The sequence below is a fragment of the Gorilla gorilla genome, chromosome 19 (genome assembly GCF_029281585.2).
Source record: "Gorilla gorilla gorilla isolate KB3781 chromosome 19, NHGRI_mGorGor1-v2.1_pri, whole genome shotgun sequence".
Classification (NCBI taxonomy): Eukaryota; Metazoa; Chordata; class Mammalia; order Primates; family Hominidae; genus Gorilla; species Gorilla gorilla.
The window spans coordinates 50,171,953-50,198,974 of record NC_073243.2 but is presented as its reverse complement, the minus strand read 5'-3'; the positions used below and the strand labels follow the sequence as shown (position 1 = coordinate 50,198,974).

Sequence of the window (27,022 nt, the reverse complement as noted above, 5' to 3'; positions counted from 1 at the left end):
ATACACATAGGCTCAAAATAAAGGGATGGAGGATAATTTACCAAGAAAATAGAAAGCGGAAAAAAGCAGGGGTTGCAATCCTAGTTTCTGACAAAACAGACTTTAAACCAACAAAGATCAAAAGAGACAAAGAAGGACATTACATAATGGTAAAGGGATTAATTCAACAAGAAGGCCTAACTATCCTAAATATATACACACCCAATACATGAACAGCCAGATTCATAGAACAAGTTCTTAGAGACCTACCAAGAGACTTAGACACAATAACAGTGGTAGACTTAAACACCCTACTGTCAATATTAGGCAGATAATCAAGACAGAAAATTAACAAGGATATTCAGGACCTGAACTCAGCTCTAGGTCAAGTGAACCTGATGGGTATCTGCAGAACTCTCCACCCAAAAACAATAGAATATACATTCTTCTTGGTGCCACAAGGCAACTTACTCTAAAATCAATCACATAATTGGAAGTAAAACACTCCTCAGCAAATGCAAATGAACTGAAATCATAACAGTCTCTCAGACCACATCATAGTCAAATTGGAACTCAAGATTAAGAAACTCATTCAAAACCACACAACTACATGGAAACTGAACAACCTGCTCCTGAATAACTCCTGGGCAAATAATGAAATTAAGGCAGTAGTCAAGAAGTTCTTTGAAACCAGTGAGCATAATTCTTAAGAGCCCTAGGATTTTTGAAATGCTAAATGAGCACTGGCTTTAATTTAAAGTCGCCAGCTGCATTAGCCCTAAGAGTAGAGTCAACCTGTCCTTTGAAGTTAGGCACTGACTTCTCCACTCTAACTATGAAAGTCCTAGGTGACATCTCTTCCAATGTAAGGCTGTTTCCTCTACATTGAAATCTGTTATTTAGTGTAGCCATTGTGATCAATGGCATTAGCTAGGTCTGGGTAACTTGATGCAGCTTCTACATCATTTGCTGCTTCACCTTTTACTTTGATGTTATGGAGATGGCTTCTCTCCTTTAAACCTCATGCACCAACCTCTCCTAGCATCTGACTTTTCTTCTTTAGCTTCCTCACCTCTCTCAGCCTTCATAGAAATAAGGAGAGTTTGGCGCTCGCTTGAGATTAGGCTTTGGTTTAAGGGCATGTTGTGGCTGGTTTGAACCTTCTGTCCAGACCACTAAAACTCTCTCTATATGAGCAAGAAGGCTATTCGCTTTCTTACCACTCATGTGTTCACTGGAGTAGTATTTTTCAATTTCCTTCAAGAACTTCTTTGCTTCAAGAATTCAGAACTTCAAGAACTTTTATTTTTTTTTTTTTTTTTGCATTCACAACTTGGATAGCTGCTTGGCACAAGAGGCTTAGCTTTCAGCCTATTTCAGCTTTCAACGTGCCTTCCTCACTAAGATTAATCATTTCTAGCTTTTAATTTAAAGTAAAAGATTGAAAACTCTTGAACATGTAGAGGCCATTGTAGGATTATTACTTGGCCTAATTTTAATATTGTTGTGTCTCAGAGAATAGGGAGGTTTGAGGAGAGACAGAGAGATAATAAATGGACTAAATGGATGGTTGGTGGAGCAGTCAGAAAACACACAATCTATCACTTAAGTTCACAATCTTATATAGGCATGGTTTTTGACACCCTAACACAATTATGATAGTAACAACAAAGATCATTGGTCACACATAACACCGTAACAAATATAATGATAATGAAAAAGTTTGAAATATTGTGAGAATTACCAAAATGAGACACAAAGTGAGCACATGCTGTGGAAAAATGGCATCAATACACTTGTTAGATGTAGAGTTTTCACAAACCTTCAATCGGTGAAAAAATAAAATATCTGTCAAGCACCATAAAGCAAAACACAATAAAATGAGGCATGCCTCATTTGTATGTTTATGTATACACACATACACACACAAACATACAGGCTGTATGTATACATATACACACACACAGCCTATTGGTTCTATTTCTCTAGAAAACACTATGACAGTGAAAGAAAAAAGATAATATACAGAGGAGCCCTGAGGCACCACAGATAGGAGTGAAGGCTTCCTGGAATTTCCAGCCCAGACCAACCCAGCCCAGCCCAGCCCAGCCCAGCCCAGTCCTGTCACCAGTTGAATGCAGCCAGGTTGATGCCACATGAAGAGAAGAATCACCAAGCCAATACCTGATCTGGCCTAACAAATTGTGAGGAAAAAAAATAATTATTGTTCTTAAGCCATTACATTAAGCCACAACATAAGGAAGTGAAACATCTTCTTTTCTTCCATCCATTCTCTCTCCCATCCTAGATATAAGCTTAATCTTGTTTAGAGGGTTAGCTCTGAAGGAAGTGGAAGGTCAGCCTATAACTGGGAATTTGCCCACCTCCAATCAGTAAAGTCTGAATTTTATTCAAACCAATCATTTGGGATTATGTTTGCATTTATATGACAATTTGGAGATTTTTAATAGCCAGCTATTTGTTCATCTTATAGCTGTAGCCTTCATTTAAGGTCTCTTTATAAAGATAGATAGGAAAGGGGGCAAAATCCAGACAAAGGAACTATAAGGGGAAAATAAAAGTTAGCCCTCCTACACAAAACCTCATTGGTCCCTAGAGTCTCTATGTCATAATAGATTCAGGAATGCAGTCATTGGAATGCAAGAAGGGCTGCTGCAAGTGGCACCAAGTCACTCAATGACATGCAACAAGAACAACTGGACACAGCTTTATACCTCCTGAGAGCAGTGTTAGGTAATAGGCATAGCCACAGAAGCCTTTGAGAATCCAAGCAAAATGAAATCAATTAAATTCTGCCTATCGCTGTTCAAGGAAAACGTCACGCTGTAGCTACCTTGAGACGCAAGCTCAGGGCACAAGCAGTGCTATAACATGTGGCAAACAACAAAAGTGGATGCAGAGTGCTGTGCAAAGCTGCTCAGAATAAGAATTTGTGGTAATTTTAAGCATGGGATCCATCTGTCAATGCAGGAAAATGACACATTTGAGGGTACGTTTATTTATGTAAGGAGTGTACATTTTATACCATCGTTAGCATACTGGATGAAAAGCCGAGGTCAAATTTCAAGTCAATTACCCGATGCTCTGTTATAAATGCAAGAATACTAAATACACTAAGCATATTGGTACTGATACTTCTGTAAATCTAACCAGTGTTCTTCCTCTCTCAGGAGAAAACAGGAGCAGACTCTGTCTTTAATGTCCTGGTGGTGGACCATTTCAAGTCCATCCTCAAGAAGCACATCTTAGCAGTAAATATTGCATTTTTATTTTATTTTTACCTTAATTTTATTTTTTAAAAGAGATGGAGTCTTGCTACACTGTGTAGGCTAATCTCAAACTCCTAGGCCCAAGTGATTCTTCTGACTTGGTCTCCCAAAGTGCAAGGATTGCAGGTGTGAGCCATCACACCTGGCTGAATATTGCATGTTTTTGTGTAATTAGTAGAAACAAACATCCCTCCTCTTTGGACATGGAGCTGTATTAATGGCTGCTGTATTACTGGCTGCTGTCTTCCAGCTGTGGTTTTGTCAAAGATTCCAATTTAGAGAGCCAGAGTCTGGATAGGACAGTTTTAAAGGTCATTTTTGTAGCTTTATTCTCCTTAAAAGAGCTCCTTTTCCAAAATCAGCTTAGCTTAGAAGATGGGCTAAAAACGTTTTTGTAGATGGACTCCTCTGTACCCATACCACCTCCTAAAGTTCCCTATAATCTTTCAAATAACAATAAAGTCACCATATTTATTGAATCCTTATAACAGAGGAGTATTCCTGTAGAAGAAATGGGGAAGTTAATTTAAGTTATGGAGAGTGCCTAGACTCAAGAATTTTATATTCGTTTAGACAAGGTCTTTAAATGTTTTCCTTTAATCATAATCCAATTTTTAAAATGTGAAAACCAATTATGGCTCTAACTTTTTTGCTATACTTACCTCTTTCTATTGCAGACAGGGATATCAATGAAGTTCTTGAGAGCATCCCAGCTCTCTCTCTGTCTAAGATGTCACATCCCTCATTACATCTCAATGTCCCTCTCAGCCTGCGCTCCCAGGCTCCAGATACAGCTGCGAAGCCTCTATTACAAACATATTCCTTTGCCGATGCTGACCCCTCATTGTTATTTGGTAATTACTTATTTCCACCTTAGTTGACTCCCTATCACAGACTCCACAGTGATGATTCTAATTCATTCCATTCTTCTTAGGCTCCTCTTGTGTCTCCCTGGTCCTCTAATTAGTAAGGCATTTCTTTCTGTGCCAAGTGGAAACCATTACATTGTCATAGCCTCTCTCTTATCTATTTCAAAGACACCAAGTCTCCCTCCATCCGCATCTCTTTCCTCCTCCGCTGATGCTGATTCCTCAACACATCTATAGCCTCAGCTCGACCTGTCACCAGCTCAGGACATTAATGCTCCATTGAATGTCCCTGTGTCTCTAGCACAGTGGTTAAATTCAGGAGGCCTCTGGAGCAAAACCTCCTTCTTTGAATCCTGACACTCACTGGTTTGTATGACCTCTCTGTGCCTTAATCTCCTATCCAAAATATGAATAATAATAGCAGGATTTATCTCTTAGGTGTCTCATGAAGATTAAATTAGCTAAAGCATTTAGAACTCTCCACGGTGCATAATAAGCAGTCAAATAATGGCAGCTATTATAGCATTCAGCCCTCCTTAAATTCTTTCTCTACCTCAACTGCTTTCTTAATTTCCCCATGTCCTTAGCATCTGGGCTCTTGTTTTCTTACTTCAACTTCTTTGTTTGAAAGCATGGTTTATATCTACCATTGAACTTGCTCATAGCTGCCTGACTCAACAACTCCTAGCAATTTCAGTTGCATTCCCCCCACCAATAATTTCCTAGACCTCAGCTCCAAAGGCCTGTTTCTTTTCTTATCTGTCTTCATTTCCTCACTAAAAATGGCTTTTAAGCCTTTCTTCCTGCTTCACATGCATCAATCACACTGATGCTCCTAGTTTTCCCCTTTTCAGATTTCTTTCTCTACTTCTACAGGTCCCCTTCTCTCCACTCCTCAAAGGGTGTTACCTGAAGTTTGGCTCTATTCTTTTTTGTGTCACTGCTTCTCACACTAGTTGCATTATAAGGCTGGCTGAAACAACCTTAGAAGCAGAATAATTCATACTATTCCAAGTCAGCAAACTTCATGTTTTAAGTCCTGTAAGTAGAAAATATTCACATATAATGAGTGACTGGAAAATATGGTACATCAGAGTTGTTGGGGAAGCAAGTGTCACTAACACTGTAATCAAATCAAAGTGAACGTATGCACGACTGTGACCACAGATACCACTAATAATTCCCAACCATAGGGTTAGTATTTCTCTGAAAAATGTGTCAAAGAATTTTGCTCTTGATTTTCCTCAACATGTACAATGTCTTAGTAAAACTAAAAAATTTTACAAAATACAATATTTTTAATATTCACTATTTGAGCTAAAACTGTAATATAATGAGAAAAGACTAAGAAAACTTATACTACTACCTAGATGGATTTTTCCTTAAAAAATAAATAGTATTCATGGTTAGAATTTTCTAATTCAACTATAAGTGAGAAGGAGAGAGAAAGAGAGAGAGAATTTATAAAACAGTGTGTCTTCTTACAAACCATAATTGTTTATTTTATTTTTGATTGAACATGCACACACATAACCATTGGTTCAACCACATGTGGTTCAAGTACCACAAATGTACTTAAACAAAAGTTCTGTGTACAGATATGAAACTATGCTTAGTTGCATTTCTTGTTGAAGCTAGTCTGAAAATAGCAACAAGTCTAGAGATTCTAACTTTAGAGAACTGTCACTCTCTATTTATTGTTTCAAAGATGTATTTATTTAAAATTATAGTTTCAATTAGAAATTTCCAGAGGTGGTCACAAGCAGTTATGTTTGGAGCAAAAGCTTGTAAGTGGTAAAAATGGAAAAGATACTGAGATGAATTCAGAACAACCTTGAAGCATAAGGGTACATCACAGGGCATTTGGTGATTTAAAGCATCATGTAACAGTCCCCAAGCACAATTAGGGAACTCCAAATGAGCACTGCAGTTGGCCACAAATTTGTAAGTCATATTTTGATGTTCATTTAAAACAGAGGTTTTTAAATCACTGTGGAGATACAAAATGAGCCTTATTTAGCTGTTCAGTGGAAAACTCTGAAAAATTGTTCCACGGAAACATCCATTGAATATATAACATATAAATCAATTTGGAAAAACAGTTTGAAGTTAAAAGGCAAGAGAGCAAAATCTTGGTTATGAGCAATGCTTCAAACGCACAAACAAGCAGAGAAAAAAAAAACTGCTTGAAGTATCATCAAGGTTTGTTTCAGAAGCAGCAAGGAAGGTAGAACTCCTGGCAAGGGATAGTTTGGTGGAGCCCTGTGTGGGCAAGTTAGATTAGATTTGTTCTGATTCAAAAAGAGGCACTTGAGATGTATTTTTGAGGTGTATTTTTACAGAACAAAGCATTGTTGAATAATCAAGAATATGAAGATAAATTGGATTTATACCAATTATTAGACTGAAGATACAGATGTAAATGATGTAACTACTTTATTAGTTGGCCTCACTTATAGTCTGTCAAGATATTGCCAAATAACTTGAAAGTAGAACTTACGAAAACATTTGCAGTAAGATGTGAGCATTTTAGTTAGTATGATGTTAACTAGAAGAAAAATGTTAGACTCACATCTATGTTAAGCAAACCTTTGGAAGCAATAGTTTGAATCAAAGACATTATGCCCCCGACTACTCCAGCAACCAATGATTTTATTTATTCATCCCAAAGTTTTGAGCTTCTTGAATACCAACCACTATGCTAGATCCTGGGGATTCAACTCCAAGTAAAGCAGACATAGTCTTAACTTTAAAGTGTTTTGCATTTACCAAGAGACCACTCAAAACAACTTTTTTTCTTGATTTTTCTCAGCATGTAAAATGATTTAGTAAAGCTAGAAAATTTTATAATATACCGTATTTTTAATATTTATTATTTTAGGTAAAATTCTAATATAATGAGAAGAGACTTAGAAAGCTTGTACCACTACTAGATGTATTCTTCCTGAAAAATATAAATAGTACTCATGGTTAGAATTTTCTAATTCAACCATAAATTAGTTTATTTCCATGTGAGTAACAAAGACATCATGATTTAAAAAAAACCCTAAATATTAATCACTTAAACCCAGGAGGTGGAGTCTCACTGCATTCAATCAGTTGAACCCAGTGAGACAAGATTGCACCACTACACTCCAGCCTGGGCAATACAGTGAGACCCTGTCTCAAAAACAAACAAACAAACAAATCCTAAATATTATGAGTCAATTTATTTTTTATACTTACAACAAATTGTGGGTCACATGGGATTGTCCAGTCAGCAGATTTTTCCCTCAAAGTCAGAACACTCTCATTCAACTATTAAAAAGGTAATGTGGTGATGGTTTTTATAAATGGTAGCAAAATTATAACATGAAATGATAGTTTGAGAGTTGAATAGAGATATATCAGAATGTGAATAATTTCAGGCTCAGTTCATTTACATGTGCAAAAATTACAGGATTAGTCACAAAACAAAGATCACTATTCATATTTCTTCACTGAAAATGTCCTTGCTAAATATTTCCATGGGAATATTTAAAACAAAACAACAACAACAGCAACAAAAACAGTGGACTAGAGACTCTTTTAGTCCACTCAGACAAGTAGACAAGTGCACCAATGACTCAGCAGTAAGATAGACACATTCACATTTTTGGCAAGAGCAGCCTGACAACATGGTATCATCCTTCCATTTATGATTCTGGCCTTCTCTTCACACATCATTCCTCATGCACAGATCATAAAATCTTTAAAGTGCTCACATGTACTTAATTAATTTGAGTCCTGAGAATGAGGAAACATCAAGACAAGAAAAAGTGTAGTGATACTGAACCGAATGTATGTGATTAGCTGTCTTTAACTCAGTCCAATTATACAGGAAAATGATAAACTCGATGAATAATATTTAGGGGTTATCTTTTGCTCATCACTTTCAACACCATGATAAGTCCATTAGCCATCCCCTCAGCTGTTTTCCCAGTTTTCACTTCTAGCCCCATGCAACACATTTTCCACACTCTAGGCAGAGGAATCATTTACAAACTTAAATCAGATCGTTTAATCTTCTTGCTGAAAACCCTCAATGATTTGCTGTGGCATTTAAAATAAAATCTACTTCTCAGCATGGTATCCCAGAACCCCGCTCACTCTTCAATTTCATTCTGCTTCATGTATCTGTAGACTTCTTTTTTCTCCATACTAATGAGCTTCTCACACATGAAAGCCTTTACACATGCAAATTTTTTCTGTCCAGGTGACTTGTCCCAAAGTATAACTGTATCCTCATTGTTATTCAGGGCTCAGTTCAAAGGTTACCTCTTCAGAGAAGTTTAATCATACCCTTTCATTCCCCAACCATTTTTTTCCTCTCTCTTTTTTTCTTTTTAATTTTAGATTCAGGAGGCACATGTGTAGGTTTGTTACATGGATATGTTGCATGATGTTGAGGTTTGCTCTTCTATTGAACCTGTCACCTAAATAGTGAACATTGTATGCAATAGATAGTTTCTCAACCCTTGCACAACTCCCTCCCTCTTCCCTTTTGGAGTCTCTAGTGTCTATTGTTTCCATCTTTATGTCTGTGTATAACCAGGGTTTAGCTCCCATTATAAGTGAGAACATGAGGTATTTGGTTTTCTGTTCCTGCTTTAATTCACTTAGGATAATGGCCACCAGCTACATCCATGTTGCTGAAAGGACATGACTTTGTTCTTTTTTATGATTGCATAATATTCCATGGTATATATTTACCACATGGTGTATATGTACCTAGGTGCCAATAGGCACCTAGATTGACTCCATGTCTTTGCTGTTGCCCCCCACCACTCATCATCTCATCACTATGTTTTACTTCCATCATAGTACTTGTTTTCTGAAATATCTCATCCATTACTGGTCTCTTGTCTGTCTCCCTCTCACAACACTGTAAGCATCATCACAGGCTTTGCCAGTTTCAGTCACAGACATATCCCCAGGGCCTGGAATGGTGTCTGATGCATGCTGGACACTCAATAAAGATTTGTTGATTAAATAAATGAATCTCAATATGGCAAAACCTTGTCCATTAGTGATGGAATCAGGAAGAAATGTGTGACTACATCATGCAGTGGAATAAAGAATCTATCCATATTTTTAAAACAAAACACATGATACTAAAGAAATGTTGCATTTTGAACTGTGCCATCAAATAACTTAAGTTAAAACTTTCGTGTCCTCTGCTGTTGTGGGTATTGTGAATGAGTTGGAAAATTCTGAGAATCTCTGTTCTATATTCTATGTCTGATACGATGATGTCCTCTTATGGCCTCAACTGTCATTCACCTCCAAACAGAGGACCCTGAAATACTTCTCTCTTATTTCACTTCTCCATTTGCTAAATGATTCTTTTAGCTTACACTCCAGACAACATAGACTCTATTTGCCCAAATACATCACTATTTCATGGACCCAGACACTCTTCCTCTGTTAATCACTTATCACTGTCAGGCTGATAACCTTTGAGCTCACTTTGCCTTTTTCTTCTATCTTTTCTGTCTCTCAACTTGACTTTTTCCTTTAGCTTCATGTTTTGGGGGCCCCAAGATTTATTTTCCTTTCACGCTGGATACAATGTACATTATTTGAGTAATGGGTGCCCCAAAAGCCCTGCCTTCACCACTGTGCAATCTCAACACGCATCTGTATAAAATTCTTCACATCTGTTCCTTTGTTTCTACAGCCACTATCCTGGGTCTGACTGCCCTCATTGTTTGCCTAAACTATTGTTAAATTTTTCTAATTGGTCTTCCTCAGTATAATTTTTCCTTCCCTCCAACATATCCACCAATAAATCATGCTCTGTTCATTTCACTCAACTCAAAACCTTTCATGGTTGCCACTGACTGAAGGAAGTATCCTAATTACTTGTATAAAAATGAGTAAAATCCATGAAATGCCCCTGATCCATATGCCTAGTTTACATTCCTCAACTGCCTCTTTCCTCCTATAGTTCTTTGCTTTAAGACCCTTCTGTGACTCAACATTCTAAAAACTTCCTTGCATTTTTTTCTCTTTTGATCTTTGATCTCAATATAATCTCTTCCCAGTATGCCCTTCCAATAATTCCTAAATTCTAGGCACTCAATACATATTGATTTGCTGAATAAATAAACCCCTGTTTTGCCTCAAGGCCAAGTCAATGACAACTTCTCTAATCTTCCTCAAGCCCTCCAGTCAGATTACCCTTTCCCTCCTCTTAAACATTTATGATGCCCAATAATTCTATTTTAGCATATTGAGCTCACTCCACTTTCCAGTGTAACTGGTTAGATACATATCTGTCCTCCCCACTAAATTAAAAATTGCTTTATGGCTAGGACCATTGTTATTTTTGTTTTGTTTTTGTTATTTATTTATTTTTACTAGTATAAATTTATGGGGTACAAGTATAATTTTGTTTCATGCATAGATTGCATAGCAGTAAAGTCAGGGCTTTTAGGGTATCCAACACTCAAATCATGTACCTTATACCCAGTGTGAAAGGAAAATAAATCTTGGGGCCCCCAAATCACTAAGCTAAAGGGAAAAGTCAAGCTGGGAACTGTTTAGGGCCAACCTGCCTCACATTCTATTCAAAGTCACCCCTCTGCTCACTGAGATAGATGCATATCTGATTGCCTCCTTTAAAAAGGCTAATCAGAAACTCAAAATAATGCAACCATTCATCTCACTTATCTGTGACCTGGAAGTTCCCGCTTCCAGTCTTCCTGCCTTTGCTTCAAGTTGTCCCGCCTTTCCAGACTGAATCAGTGCACTTCTTACATACATTGATTGATGTCTTATGTCTCCCTAAAATGTATAAAACTAAGCTGTGCCCTAACCACCTTGGGTATATACTGTCAGGACTTCCTGAGGCTGTTAGGGGTGCACATCCTCAACGCCATCTTGGCAAAATAAACTTTCCAAATTAACTAAGACTTGTCTCAAATCTTCAAGGTTCACACCAGTAAGTAATCTTTCATCATCTACCACCCACCACCACCACCCTCTTACCCTTCTGAGTCTCTGTTGTTCTTCTATAGCATCAGTTAGGCAAACTGAAGGTGACTGTTGAAGTTAGGATGGAGGTCAAGTGCTTGTTGGTGGTGGTGATGGTGATGATGTGGTAAATGGAGTGAGTTGTGGATGTGCTACTTGATGGTTTGGGGGCCCCAGCATCCCCCATCCTCAGAGATGGGGGAATTTCTCATACTGTGCATTCTATTTTCCAATTCTGGCTATCTAAAATCCCCAATTAACCCAGGTATATACACCAGTGAGCTCTTAGACCATAAATGCAAGTTACAGAATCATTCCCATCATCACCCATTGATGCCTAAAATGCTGGATTAAAGTAGCAACTGGTTTAATTAATCCCAATATCCTAAAGCCCTAATTACACAGACTTAACCCCAATGTCCATGAGCCAAACACTGCTTAAAGAGTTGGTTAATATCCATGATCAGTAGAGCTGAAAGCAATAAACTAGATACTTCCAATAGAACATTCATTCCTACACTCAGATTTCTAAAACTCGTCACATTCTGAAGTCAGCATAAATCAAATCTTAAAAAGACACATGATTTTAAAATAAACTCGCTCCCTATTATATTTCAACCATAGATAACATGGCATAAAATTCAATGCTTTTGTGACACGAGTTTACCTTTATAACAAAATTGCACGTATACCCCAAACCTAAATTAAATGTTCAAAAATAAATAAATAAATGAATTTAAAAACTCACACTACCTGGTAAGGAAAATCTACAGTGGCCTATTAATTTTTGCTTTTCCATGTAAGTTTTAGACCCAGATTGGCAAGTTCCCCCAAAATAAACAAGTCAGTATTTTGACTTAAATTATATCAAATCTACAGATCAATTGATGGACCACTGCAATTTTTATGATTTGGAGACTTCTGATCCAGGGACATGGTATGGACCTTCATGTTATTTTAATACAATGTTCCCATAATTTATGCTTTTGTTGAAAATAGATATAGAATAATGTAGAACCTAAAAGAGTAGTGAACAACTAAGAACACTTCACATTTTATTTGTGAAAGAATATTTTCTGTTAGTCAGAGATATGAATTTTCCTTGACATCTTTAGCATCTTATGAAATATATTTGGGTAAAGGAGTAGTGAGGATTAACCACCTATGATTAAAGAAACCCTGATTTAGTCTATAGATACAAGAAGAGGCCTTTTGCTTTAACAAATATTTAATTATAATGAAAAATTTTAAAGGCCTTTCACTGGCAAATAGATTTTAAGGGAAATTAAACATGACAAAGGCTATTTGCTTTCCTTTACTTCATCACATCAGTTCCCAGAACATCCTGCCATTGTTGAGTAAATCAAAACAAAAGCCAAGCACACACAAGGGCCAAAAAAATTGGTGAATCCTAAATACAAGCATGCAGGCTGCTGCAGAAATTGGGAACAGCAGCAGGGAGGAGCCCGGGGATAATTTCCATGTATAGCCTCCCTTTAAATCTGTATTTGAATCCAAACCAAAGCAGATGTCAGTCAGCTAGCCCTGCCTGATGAGGAATGATATGTTTACATGAATTTCAATCTATCTTTTTACCTACTGCTAAACCAAAAGCTTTTTACTAGAATTCCACATTTAAAGATTGCAAGAAATTATGATAAGAATATTTAACTGCTGGAATAGCTATTAAAATTAAACAAATAATATGTCTTATAATAAGAGAAAGAGAGAGGGAGGGAGGGAGAAAGAAACAAGAGAGAAAGAGAAACAATGACAGGTTAAAGTAATTGGAATTATTTACCTCATAGAGAAAATAGTCAAAACCTGATGTAATTACATATGCAGAAAATATACAACAGACTATCAGTGAAGTTGAAGCAAATTACAAGAATAATTAAAATCAGCTTTGTTTTCTAGCTATTATCTTAAGAAGCTATAAGGAAGCGTTTTATTATCAACTGGTTAGTGATAAATATTATAAATTACCTTTTTAATCAGTAAAGCTTCTGAAGTATTTAGTAAAACTTCAAAAATAGAAGAATTTAGTAATTCAGGGAAATACAATAAAATCTTAGTAAAACTTCAGAAATAGAAGAATTTAGTAATTCAGGGAAATACAATAAAATCTTAGTAAAACTTCAAAAATAGAAGAATTTAGTAATTCAGGGAAATACAGTAAAATCTTATAGATTAGGCTATGTCTAAGAAAAATGATAACCATGATGAAGATAGTACAAACATAATTAATGACTTCTTGGATAGAATATAAATCTCATCCTCTTTAGACTATGGTATGCTCATTTAATTTAATCAACGTGTATAGTCACACTGAATAATTCAGGCTATTTAGTTTGGTAAAATTAGCCATACAATTTCTACTTCTCTATTGCGTTCTTATTTCTGGATTACAATGTTCTTTGTTAACTTCTCTCTTTGATGATCTCAACACTTTCTATTTTCTGAGCCATTCCATAACTAAACAGGGTAAGAGTTTCCAGGACTCATTTGTTTTAAATGGGAAAGGTACTCATTCCCGCAATATGTTACTTTGATGTTGCGTAAAGCACATTGTGAGCTTTGGAATAATACAAACCTGCATTGAAATCCTACCTTTTCTAGGAAAGTTATGAAACATCTCTTAGCTGCTTCCTCAAAGTGTCAAATGGGAGATAATTTACTAGATAAGGTAGTTGTAAGAATTAAATGAGATAACATGTGAAGCACTTACTATAGAGCTTTCCACATAGTTATTAAAAAATGTTATTTCTTTCCCTTTGTTGCCACAAGTTCTTTTAGGGAAGGATGTAGAGCAAAAGATATGCATAAACTTGTGAAACTTTACCACTGTTCAGAATTCCTCAGAGAGAGAAACTACATTCATCTTGGAAATCCATATTGCGTACTTTGAAGAACTGCAGTTCTTCTTGCAAACTCTTTATTTCTTTGAAGTTAGGTCTGGAGAATAATACGGCATCATTCTGTGGACAAGCCATGGTTACTGCCACCAAATAAAATGTCTCTGTATCAAAAATCTGGCCCTTCTAAAAGTAGCATTTGTGATTAGAGATCATGTGCAGGTCTATCTACACACAGTGCCCCCCACCGCCCCAATATACTTTTAATTGAGTTTTTACTCACTGAGACCTACAATATCACTGGTAAAGTATCTCAGCTTTCATTTGTGCTGTTGTTTGGTAAACTACAAATTTTCCTTGAGAAACGAGTGGCATTTATTTTCAATGTCAATATTCTACCTTTGGTTGTATACTGAGAACCAGAACACAAAAATCCCCAGTAATTCATCTCCAGTGTCTGATAACTACCTCATAAATGATCATGGTGTGAAGTTTTGCACGAGGATTTTCAAAGAAAAGATATTCAAACCTCTTTTCAAAGACAATTGTTGATGGTTCAGCAAGAAGGAGGATGTTTTGGTTATCCTACCACTTTTACACTCCAGGAATTCAAAAAATGTTTTAAAAGGGTGAATTTTATTTTATCCATTTTTTGCCACAATTTCAAAAACAACAACAAAAAAAGAGTGAGTGATACAAAGTAGCACAATCTCACTATTAAAGTCAGGTCATCTCCATTAATTGTAAATATTAATTTCCATGCTAATTAATTTCACCCAACTGAAGTGTAAATATGCCCTTTGCTTTTGTTGACACCCTAAGGATTTAGAGATTCTACCCATTAGGATGTTGAAAAGCAGTGTGGGGTTTTTGAAGAGGAACATTTTCACACCATCTGGATGAAACAAAGGGTCATCTTAGAACACAGTTGTCAATACAATTTCTAGAATCAGTGCAATGAAAGTAAAGCACACAGAGAAATTTGGCAATAGGCATGTGGGAAACAGAGAGTTTGCTCTCAGTTTTTTCTCCAATAAAAATATTGCTAAGACATAGTTCCAGGATGAAATAAAAATAATATATACTGCTAGCTCAGAGTTATTTACATGAACTATGGATAAAGGACCACAAGATTTCAAAGCAGTCTCAGGACTCTTTTCTTAGCTAGCAAACTATATCTGAGATGATTTGGTCCTCCCTCTCAGAGGATAAGTAGGAATTTGCTGAGTAGAGAAGTTGTGAGAAAGGCAATGATATGGGAGATAGGAAGAAGCAGGAAGGAAAAGCAGATATGTAAAGGCAAGAAGCATGCAAGTAAAAGTCAGATTTGGGGGATGGTAAAGACTTCAACATAGCTAGAGACAGGGTTATGGATGGGAAGTGCATTCATTTCCCATTGCCCTTACAACAAATTAACACAAACTGAGTGGTTTAAAACACCACAAATAAGTCAGAAGTCCTGAATTAGTCTTACAGAGCTAAGCTAAAATCAGGATGTCGGTGGGATTAATTGCTTCTGGAGATGCCAATGGGGATTCATCCCTTTCTTCTTCCAGCTTCTAGAGGCTTTCAGCATTGCATGCCTTGGCTTGCGGCTTCACACCAATTTCTACTTCTGTTGTCACATTGCCTTCTTCTGCCTTTGACCTTCCTGCCTCTCTCTTAAAAGGCCCCTTTATGATTACATTTAGGGCCTGCCTGGATCATCAAGGAAAATCCCCCCCATCTCAAGATCCTTAAATTAACCACATCTGCAAAGTTCCTTTTGACATATAAGGTTACATATTCACAGGTTCTGGAAATTACGACTTGGACATCTTTTGAGGACCATTATTCAGACTACCACAGGCAGTAACACAACTTATGATATTTATCATTTCCGCATGTTATTCGTTACACTAGGTACTTTACCTGCATTATATAGCCACAATGCTCTCTCTCTCTGCAAGATGAGAAATATTATGGGTGAGATTCAAAATGTTTAAAAACTTGTGCTCAGGGGCACTGAGCAATCAGCATGGGTCAGACACAGTTCTGAAGCCCTCATTGCTGTACAACTCTCCCTCTGCTGTATGAGAGAGATCCACATGGTAGCCTGGAAGATCATCCAGGCAAAATGTGCACGCAGCAGGGTGCGGTGGCTCACGCCTGTAATCCCAGCACTTTGGGAGGCTGAGGCGGGAGGATCACCTGAAGTCAGGAGTTCAAGACCAGCCTGGCCAACATGGCGAAACCCCGTCTCTACTAAAAATACAAAAATTAGCCGGGCATGGTGACGTATGCCTATAGTCCCAGTTACTCGGGAGGCTGAGGCAGGAGAATTGCTTGAACCCAGGAGGTGGAGGTGGCAGTGAGTTGAGATGGCGCCACTGCACTCCAGCCTGGGCAACAGAGCGAGACTCCATCTCAAAAAAAAAAAAAGTGCATACTTGTGTATACTGATTAAATATCAATGTTGAGAATAGCACATCAAGGTAGGTCCTCTGCCAGGTATTTTGCATTCATTATTGTACTTAATCCTTATTTTCACCCTCTGAGGAAGGCATTTTTGTCTCTGTTTTACAGATGAAAATTCAAAAGGCTCAATGAAGTTAAATAACTTGCCCATGTTCACATGGCGAGTCACTCTGAGAACCAAGAGCCAAATTCTGTGTGCTTCTAGACCCCCTTTTCCTTCTATCAAGTTAGGCTGAGTCTTATTTAAAAATCTAAAATAATAATAAAATTTAGAGATACTTAAGGATTATGAAACCCATATGATAGTCTGTGTAATAAATTAGATATTAGATTTTTGAAAATTTGTAGTGGGTTAATCTTCAATGGCAGAGGTGAGGGTGGCCACCCCTCCTCCCAAATAGGGAGAGTGCAACATTATATCAAATGACCAAGTTAATTCCTTGGGAGGCACCCGATGGGCTCACTTACTTGTCTCAACAATTGGATTGCCAAAGCAATTAGAGATGTCATGCGGGCCCCTCCTAAAAACTCAATACCAAGCTGGGGTCTTAGCATGAGAAAGTCTTAACATCCTTGCCATTCCTTTGCTACTAGTGCCACTATAACATTCCCAGCAGATTCAAACTGTGATTTTAAAAGATACACAGCAACCAAATAAGTTAATTATGCTCTTCACAGTTTGCTTAGACATATAGAATTTGACAGCCACTAAACATGTGAAACCCTGAGTGATGTTTCAAAATAAAGTTTGGCTGGAAATATAGTTATCATCCTTCATCATTACCTGGAAGATCATATTCATTTTAGGCTGATATGACACAAATGAGTGTATTCATGTGAACCTGATAGATTTTACTGTTGGTTTTCTGAGAAAATAATTTAAGAGAACTATGGAAAATCAGCTACAAGTTCATGAGGTACACATAGCTTAAAATATCTCAAATAATGTCCTAAAGCTCATGCAGACACACTCGTACAGCTACACAGCACATAATAGTGTAAGGACCCACCAATCCATTGTTCAAGTTATTCTAAGGAAGACGTTTTGTTTAAAATCCAGTCCCCTGGTGTACAATAATTCCTGTATCAGGAAAAAAGGGTGTGAGCTCATCAGCAGAGTGAATCACAATAACTCAAACAGGATGATTGATGAGATAGTGAAAAGGTGTTGGTGAATTTACACAGGCCATTAACCTAATAATTTATTCAACTTTCTCTGCAAAATCCCATGAATATATCCAAGAAGGCACATAAACTCATGTCTCCAAACTCTTGTTAAAAGAATATTAGGGAATTCACAAAGTCACAGAATTACGGGGAAAAAAATAAGTCCTGAGTCTCCTTTATGCCCTGACACTGAAGTCAATGTTGTCCTCTTACCAAAAAGCAAACACACGCCTGACTAAGGCACTTTGTTGCCTAGTTACCCTCGTTTCCTCACGGGCCTGGGTTGCCTATCTCTGTGGGAATGAATTAAATTCCGCAAATAAACTCTGACTTGGACACTTCAGGGTCCATTGGTTTAATCGGACTAAACTGTGCTTTGTTTATAAATGGTCCTAGAATTTCATTCATAACTTTGGAAAGGGGTAGAGGGAGGAAAAACACAAAATACATATAAAATCTGAAATCTGAAATGTGTACTATTTAAAAACATTTTGTCTTATAACAAACGTTACCTCCATGCAAGGAGGGGGGCCCATTGTGATATGTCAGCAGAGACCAGATCACATGCACTTCAGTTACCTGCATGCCAGGTTAATTCACATAGGAATAGGATACGCATGTGGTTTTTCATCACAGAACAAAACTAGATGAGAATGTATGTGGATGACACTATCTGGTGGGTAGGGACAGGGAGAGAGTAAGCCATTATATAATCTTGAAGTTTGGGGCATTAGGGAATATTACATGCAATACAATATGTTAAAATGCTTAGCACCTATGAATTCAGCTTAATTGATGTATAAAGTACAGAAACAAAGCTCATTTGAACATAACATTTCAATGGAAAAAAGGATGAGCATTTTTTTTATCTTATTGGTACTAGATCTTCACAAAAAGATTTAAGGTTCATAAATTTCCCTTAATTTGCTTCAGTTTCAAATAAAAGATTATTTCATTAATTTATTATTGACTCTCACTAATACATATAACTTACTTTTTAGTCTGGGCCCATTTGTTTACTTATTCATTGCTTTCCTCATTCATTGGTTTTATTAATATTTATGTGCCAATCACTGTGCTAAGTCATAAAAATTCAAAGCAAACAAGAGGGAGAGTGATCTCTGCCCTGGTGGGGTTTTTGCTGAAGTGGAGAAGACAGGTGATTCTAAAACTAATTAATACATTACCTAAATGAGTGTTTTGAAGGGAGACAGGTAGCACATCTGAAAGTCTATAATTCCTAACCTATTTATGTGCAATATTGTTTAGCTAAAGAAATCAAAGGTAGTTCTGAAATGTGCAACATAAGCAGACAACTTTTATTATGACACTTTTTATTTTTAAAGTGATTTCCTAAGCAACCCTAAAATATTTTAAGACAACTACATTTTTTAGTCCCATGCATATTATCAAACTGATAAAAAATAAAATTTTATATCAAAAATGAAATATTGTCTAAGTGACATATTTATATCACCTTCATTTTGCAGATTTTTGAAAAATTTAGGTGGCTCCATAGTCTTTCTTGCTGGTTAAATTCATTAAAAAATATAGATGAGTGGGTCACGAAAATTTTCTCCCATTTTGTAGGTTGCCTGTTCACTCTGATGGTAGTTTCTTTTGCTGTGCAGAAGCTCTTTAGTTTAATTAGATCTCGTTTGTCAATTTTGGCTTTTGTTGCCATTGCTTTTGGTGTTTTAGACATGAAGTCCTTGCCCATGCCTATGTCCTGAATGGCAATGTCTAGGTTTTCTTCTAGGGTTTTTATGGTTTTAGGTCTAATATTTAAGTCTTTAATCCATCTTGAATTAATTTTTGTATAAGGTGTAAGGAAAGGATCCAGTTTCAGCTTTCTACATATGGCTAGCCAGTTTTCCCAGCACCATTTATTAAATAGGGAATCCTTTTCCCATTGCTTGTTTTTCTCAGGTTCATCAAAGATCAGATAGTTGTAGATATGCGGCGTTATTTCTGAGGGCTCTGTTCTGTTCCATTGGTCTATATCTCTGTTTTGGTACCAGTACCATGCTGTTTTGGTTACTATAGCTTTGTAGTATAGTTTGAAGTCAGGTACCGGGATGCCTCCAGCTTTGTTCTTTTGGCTTAGGATTGACTTGGTGATGCAGGCTCTTTTTTGGTTCCATATACACAGCAAAAGAAACTACCATCAGAGTGAACAGGCAACCTACAAAATGGGAGAAAATTTTCGCAACCTCCTCATCTGACAAAGGGCTAATATCCAGAATCTACAATGAACTCAAACAAATTTACAAGAAAAAAACAAATAAATAAATAAAATAAATAAATAAAAAATAAAAAATATAGATATATATGACAAGGTTCTTAGGACCCAACTACGTCTGTGGCTTTGAGACCATATAATCCCATGTCTTTAGTTTAATCTACACCAAGTAGTATTCATTTATAATTTCTGATATTCAAGATGTTTCCTAGCTTTTCAAAGACCCATAGATGTCCTTTCCTCAGTGGTAAAATTGTAATAGCCACCATCAGGAAATTCTGCTATTGTGCTAAGGTTCCTTTCTTTCTCTTTTGAAGAGCAAAAAATAAACAGAGCCAGTTACAGCACAATGGCTGCCCAGGCTTCCCCACTTAACATTCCTGAACATACTTATTGTGGAAATAAATTCTGATAATATTGCAAGTATTTTATTTTTATCATTCATTTAGAAATATATTTTGAATGCCCCATTCACTCTATCAAAACTGGAAACACTTCTTTTTCAATTTTCCCAATTACCTTTATTTCTTAAGATGAAGTTCTTTAAATTTCACAAGTAGAAGAACATTGGACTAATTTATCTATGTGTAGTTTCCATCAGCCACAATTTTTGTATTTGATTAGAGTCTAAGCAAAATTCTTTTCTGAGTTTTTCTAATATGAAGGTTTACAGCTCATCACACAGAAAAAGCAAAGCTTCCTTTTTGGTACTAGTGTGCTGCTGTGTAGAAAGACCAGTGTTGTCACATCACCAGCAGGATGGGAGCTGTGGCTTGCTTTTCTGGTAGAGTGGGATGCTGTGATTATCTGCCTCTACTCTCTCACCAATTTCCCCTTTGAATAAAAGGTAAATGCTGATGAGCCTCCAGGTTGGGTGGAAATTCCACCTGTAGATATAGAATAACATTGTCCTAATTAATGTTGTATATGTCTACAGTCTGTGCTTTATCTCACTATAACTTTCACCAAATGAATTAATTAGCTTTCATTTTGGTTATATACAACCATTACTCAGAAATGCATACTTCATGGAAATTATTTCCATGTTCTTAACCATTTAAATTAGGATTATTGATATGAGGTAATATTTTAAAAATAAAATGACCAATTGTGTACTATACATATAGTTAGTATTAGGTGTATGCACATTCAAAACTAATGATACATTATAATATAATGAACTATTTTTCTTCACTGCCTCTGTCCATTCCCTAAGTATTCTGTCAGATAATTAAAAACAGACATAAACTATTATTACCCTAAATGTTAATTCTTGTTCCATTTACTGAAAAACTCAATGAGGTAACATTTTAAACAATGATTTCTTCTTTAAGATTTTTATTTACAAGTAAGTGAGCCTGAATTCTTTCATAACTGTGTTGAAAACAAAACTCTCCTCACTATAAGTTGAATGCTTTAGCTGATTAAAATAAAAGTATTTTAGTATTTTAGCTGGTTAAAATAAAAGTTCATGAAAGGCTCACTGATTCATATTAGTAACTTCAGTTTTATAATTTAACTGCCATTATAGTTCTTATAAAAAATTTCCATCATTAAATCACAAACTGCTCCAAATTTTTATTTTGAGAAGTAATATGTTCATAAATGAAGCTTTGGATTATTAGATATATAGATAGTATATTCATCTCACTGTTGAAAGTTGAAAATTTTGGTCGATAGTAATGGCTTAGCTGATTTCTTCATAGAATTCTCTATGTATGTTCTACATGACATTGCTATGACACTAATGTCCAAAGCCTCCATTTCTCTTGAGAAAAAAAAAATCATTTCTTGTCATGTTTCAATCACCCTCTGAGACGAAGCCACACACAGATGAAACAATAGCTAATTCTTTTAGGCAACTAGGAACTCTTTTGTGCCCTGGCAGGATAGTGTTTGAAACTTGTAATATGGTATACAATTCTAATGGTAACATTTGAAAATAAGTGAATTACAGTGGCTGGCTGGCAAGATGGCCGAATAGGAACAGCTCCGGTCTGCAGCTCCCAGCGAGACCAATGCAGAAGGCAGGTGATTTCTGCATTTCTAACGGAGACACCCAGCTCATCTCATTGGGACTGGTTAGACAGTGGGTACAGACCACGGAGTGCGAGCTGAAGCAGGGTTGGGCATCACCTCACCCGGGAAGTTCAAGGGGTTGGGGAACTCCCTCCTCTAGCCAAGGGAAGCCATGAGGGACTGTGCTGTGAGGAAAGGTGCATTCCGGCCCAGATACTACACATTTCCCACAGTCTTTGCAACCTGCAGACCAGGAGATTCCCTTGGGTTCCTACACCACCAGGATCCTGGGTGTTAAGCACACAACTGGGTGGCTGTTTGGGCAGACACTGAGCTAGCTGCAGGATTTTTTTTTTTTTTCATACCACAGTGGCACCTGGAAGGCCAGTGAGACAGAACCATTCACAACTGTGGAAAGGGGGCTGAAACCAAGGAGCCAAGTGGTCTAGCTCAGCGGATCCCATCCCTGTGGAGCCCAGCAAGCTAAGATCCACTGGTTTAAATTTCTTGTTGCCAGCACAGCAGTCTGAAGTGGACCTGGGACACTTGAGCTTGGTGAGGGGAGGGGTGTCTGCTATTACTGAGGCTTCAGTAGGCGGTTTTCTCCTCACAGTGTAAACAAAGCTACCAGGAAGTTCAAACTGGGCTCAGCTCCACAAAGCCACTGTAGCCAGACTGCCTTCCTAGATTCCTCCTTTCTGGGCAGGGCACTTCTGAAAGAAAGGCAGCAGCCCCAGTCAGGGGCTTATAGATAAAATTCCCATCTCCCTGGGACAGAGCACCTGGGGGAAGGGGTGCCTGTAGGCGCTGCTTCAGCAGACTTAAACATTCCTGCCTGCTGGCTCTGAAGAGAGCAGTGGATCTCCCAGCGCAGTGCTTGAGCTCTGCTAAGGGACACAATGCTTCCTCAAATGGGTCCCTCACCCCCGTGCCTCCTGACTGGGAGATACTTCCCAGCAGGGGTCGACAGACACCTCATACAGGAGAGATCCAGCTTGCATCTGGTGGGTGCCCCTCTGGGACAAAGCTTCCAGAGGAAGGAACAGGCAGCAATCTTTGCTGTTCTACAGCCTCTGCTGGTGATACCCAGGCAAAGAGGGTCTGGAGTGGACATCCAGCAAACTCCATCAGACCTGCAGCAGAGGGGCCTGACTGTTAGAAGGAAAACTAACAAACAGAAAGGAGTAGCATCAACATCAAAAAAAAAGGATGTCCAGTCAGAAACCCCATCCAAGGGTCACCAACATCAAAGACCAAAGGTAGATAAATCCATGAAGATGCGGAGGAACCAGTGCAAAAAGGCTTAAAATTACAAAAATCAGAATGCTTCTTCTCCAAAGGATCACAAATCCTCACCAGCAAGGGACCAAACTGGATGGAGAATGAATTTGACAAATTGACAGAAGTAGACTTCAGAATGTGGGTAACAACAAATGGCTCCGAGCTAAAGGAGCATGTTCTAACCCAATGCAGAGAAGCTAAGAACACTGAAAAAAGGTTAGAGGAATTGCTAACTAGAATAACCAGTTTAGAGAAGAATATAAACGACCTGATGGAGCTGAAAAACCCAGCACAAGAACTTCATGAAGCATACACAAGTATCAATAGCCAAATCGATCAAGCAGAAGAAAGGATATCAGAGATTGAAGATCAATTTAATGAAAGAAAGGGTGAAGACAAGATTAGAGAAAAAAGAATGAAAGGGAATGAACAAAGCCTCCAAGAAATATGGGACTATGTGAAAAGACCAAACTTACGTTTGATTGGTGTACCTCAAAGTGATGGGAGAATGGAACCAAGTTGGAAAACACTCTTCAGGATATTATCCAGAAGAACATCCCCAACCCAGCAAGACAGGCCAACATTCAAATTCAGGAAATACAGAGAACACCACAAAGATACTCCTCGAGAAGAGCAACCCCAAGACACATAATAATCAGATTCACCAAGGTCGAAATGGAGGAAAAAATGTTAAGGACAGCCAGAGAGAAAGCTCAGGTTACTCACAAAGGGAAGCACATCAGACTAACAGTGGATCTCTCTGCAGAAACCCTACAAGACAGAAAAGAGAGGGGGCCACTCTTAAAGAAAAGAATTTTCTTTTTTTTTTTTTAAGGTTAAGGAACATTAAAGGGTTTATTTTATGCTCATTTATTCCTTCTTGAAAGCTCTTCTTTTCTTTATGTAGATTTCAGTTTTTGACCTATGTCATTTCATTTCTGTCCGAAAAATTTCTTTTAACATTTATTTCAAGGCAGGTCTACTGGTGACAGATTCAGCCTTTGTCTGAGAAAGCATTTCTTCTTTGCTTTTGAAGGATAATTTCACTGTATCCAGAATTCGAGTTTTATCCTTTAAACACTTTAAATATTTCACGCTACCTTCTTCTTTCTTGCATGGTTGCCAATGAGATTTCTGATGTAATTCTTATCCTTGTCCCTCCTTAGGTAAATTTCTTCTCTTCTGTAGCTTCTTTCATGTTTTCTGGTTGTCTTAAGTTTTCTGTGATTTGAACATAATATGACTAGGTGTGGACTTTTTTTTTATACTCAACAATAATTTATTGTATATTTTCAAATATCTAAAAGAGGAGAATTGGACTGTTTCTAATACAAGACATGATAAATGCCTGAGGTGATGGACACCCCAATTGCCCCAATAAGATTATTATATATTGTATGTATCAAAATTTCACATGTACCCCATGGATATATACACTTATTATGTACCCATAATAATTAAAAATAATTTTTTAAAAGATCCTGTTTCTTAACATCTTTGACACTTCATTTATACTCTAGTTTTTTCTTTTTTTTTATATTACACTTTAAGTTTTAGGGTACATGTGCACAATGTGCAGGTTAGTTACATATGTATACATGTGCCATGTTGGTGCGCTGCACCCACTAACTCGTCATCTAGCATTAGGTATATCTCCCAATGCTATCCCTCCCCCCTCCCCCCACCCCACAACAGTCCCCAGAGTGTGATGTTCCCCTTCCTGTGTCCATGTGATCTCATTGTTCAATTCCCACCTATGAGTCAGAATATGCGGTGTTTGGTTTTTTGTTCTTGCGATAGTTTACTGAAAATGATGATTTCCAATTTCATCCATGTCCCTACAAAGGACATGAACTCATCATCTTTTATGGCTGCATAGTATTCCATGGTGTATATGTGCCACATTTTCTTAATCCAGTCTATCATTGTTGGACATTTGGGTTGGTTCCAAGTCTTTGCTATTGTGAATAGTGCCACAATAAACATATGTGTGCATGTGTCTTTATAGAAGCATGATTTAAAGTCCTTTGGGTATATACCCAGTAATGGGATGGCTGGGTCAAATGGTATTTCTAGTTCTAGATCCCTGAGGAATCACCACACTGACTTCCACAATGGTTGAACTAATTTACAGTCCCACCAACAGTGTAAAAGTGTTCCTATTTCTCCACATCCTCTCCAGCACCTGTTGTTTCCTGACTTTTTAATGATTGCCATTCTAACTGGTGTGAGATAGTATCTCATTGTGGTTTTGATTTGCATTTCTCTGATGGCCAGTGATGATGAGCATTTTTTCATGTGTTTTTTGGCTGCATAAATGTCTTCTTTTGAGAAGTGTCTGTTCATGTCCTTCGTCCACTTTTTGATGGGGTTGTTTGTTTTTTTCTTGTAAATTTGTTTGAGTTCATTGTAGATTCTGGATATTAGCCCTTTGTCAGATGAGTAGGTTGGGAAAATTTTCTCCCATTTTGTAGGTTGCCTGTTCACTCTGATGGTAGTTTCTTTTGCTGTGCAGAAGCTCTTTAGTTTAATTAGATCCCATTTGTCAATTTCGGCTTTGGTTGCCATTGCTTTTGGTGTTTTGGACATGAAGTCCTTGCCCATGCCTATGTCCTGAATGGTAAAGCCTAGGTTTTCTCCTAGGGTTTTTATGGTTTTAGGTCTAACGTTTAAGTCTTTAATCCATCTTGAATTGATTTTTCTATAAGGTGTAAGGAAGGGATCCAGTTTCAGCTTTCTACATATGGCTAGCCAGTTTTCCCAGCACCATTTATTAAATAGGGAATCCTTTCCCCATTGCTTGTTTTTCTCAGGTTTGTCAAAGATCAGATACTTGTAGATATGCAGCATTATTTCTGAGGGCTCTGTTCTGTTCCACTGATCTATGTCTCTGTTTTGGTACCAGTACCATGCTGTTTTGGTTACCGCAGCCTTGTAGTATAGTTTGAAGTCAGGTAGTGTGATGCCTCCAGCTTTGTTCTTTTGGCTTAGGATTGACTTGGTGATGCGGGCTCTTTTATGGTTCCATACAAACTTTAAAATAGTTTTTTTCAATTCTGTGAAGAAAGTCATTGGTAGCTTGATGGGGATGGCATTGAATCTGTAAATTACCTTGGGCAGTATGGCCATTTTCACGATATTGATTCTTCCTACCCAGGAGCATGGAATATTCTTCCATTTGTTTGTATCCTCTTTTATTTCCTTGAGCAGTGGTTTGTAGTTCTCCTTGAAGAGGTCCTTCACATCCCTTGTTAAGTTGGATTCCTAGGTATTTTATTATCTTTGAAGCAATTGTGAATGGGAGTTTACTCATGATTTGGCTCTCTGTTTGTCTGTTGTTGCTGTATAAGAATGCTTGTGATTTTTGTACATTGATTTTGTATCCTGAGACTTTGCTGAAGTTGCTTATCAGCTTAAGAGATTTTGGGCTGAGACATTGGGGTTTTCTAGATATACAATCATGTCGTCTACAAACAGGGACAATTTGACTTCCTCTTTTCCTAATTGAATACCCTTTATTTCCTTCTCCTGCCTAATTGCCCTGGTCAGAACTTCCAACACTATGTTGAATAGGAGTGGTGAGAGAAGGCATCCCTGTCTTGTGCCAGTTTTCAAAGGGAATGCTTCCAGTTTTTGCCCATTCAGTATGATATTGGCTGTGGGTTTGTCATAGATAGCTCTTATTATTTTGAAATACATCCCATCAATACCTAACTTATTGAGAGCTTTTAGCATGAAGAGTTGTTGAATTTTGTCAAAGGCCTTTTCTGCATCTATTGAGATAATCATGTGGTTTTTGTCTTTGTTTTTGTTTATATGCTGGATTACATTTATTGATTTGTGTATATTGAACCAGCCTTGCATCCC

At 37.4% G+C, this 27,022-nt stretch overlaps 1 protein-coding gene and 1 long non-coding RNA gene across 4 annotated transcripts in view; one reads left to right on the top strand and one right to left on the bottom strand.

Annotated features, from left to right (window-relative positions):
• LOC101128582 (3',5'-cyclic-AMP phosphodiesterase 4D-like) overlaps window positions 1-27,022 on the bottom strand; it is a 513,332-nt gene that overhangs the window by 30,453 nt on the left and 455,857 nt on the right. The window lies entirely within an intron of this gene.
• LOC109023893 (uncharacterized) overlaps window positions 2,654-27,022 on the top strand; it is a 72,103-nt gene continuing 47,734 nt past the window's right edge. Inside the window, exons 1-4 of one of the 2 annotated variants that reach the window (XR_010131667.1) lie at window positions 2,654-2,989; window positions 3,171-3,251; window positions 12,014-12,071; window positions 13,922-14,165. This is a non-coding gene — a long non-coding RNA (uncharacterized lncRNA). Of the gene's footprint in view, window positions 2,990-3,170; window positions 3,252-12,013; window positions 12,072-13,921; window positions 14,166-27,022 lie in introns of those variants that run through there. The other variant, XR_008673327.2, reaches the window with a different exon arrangement.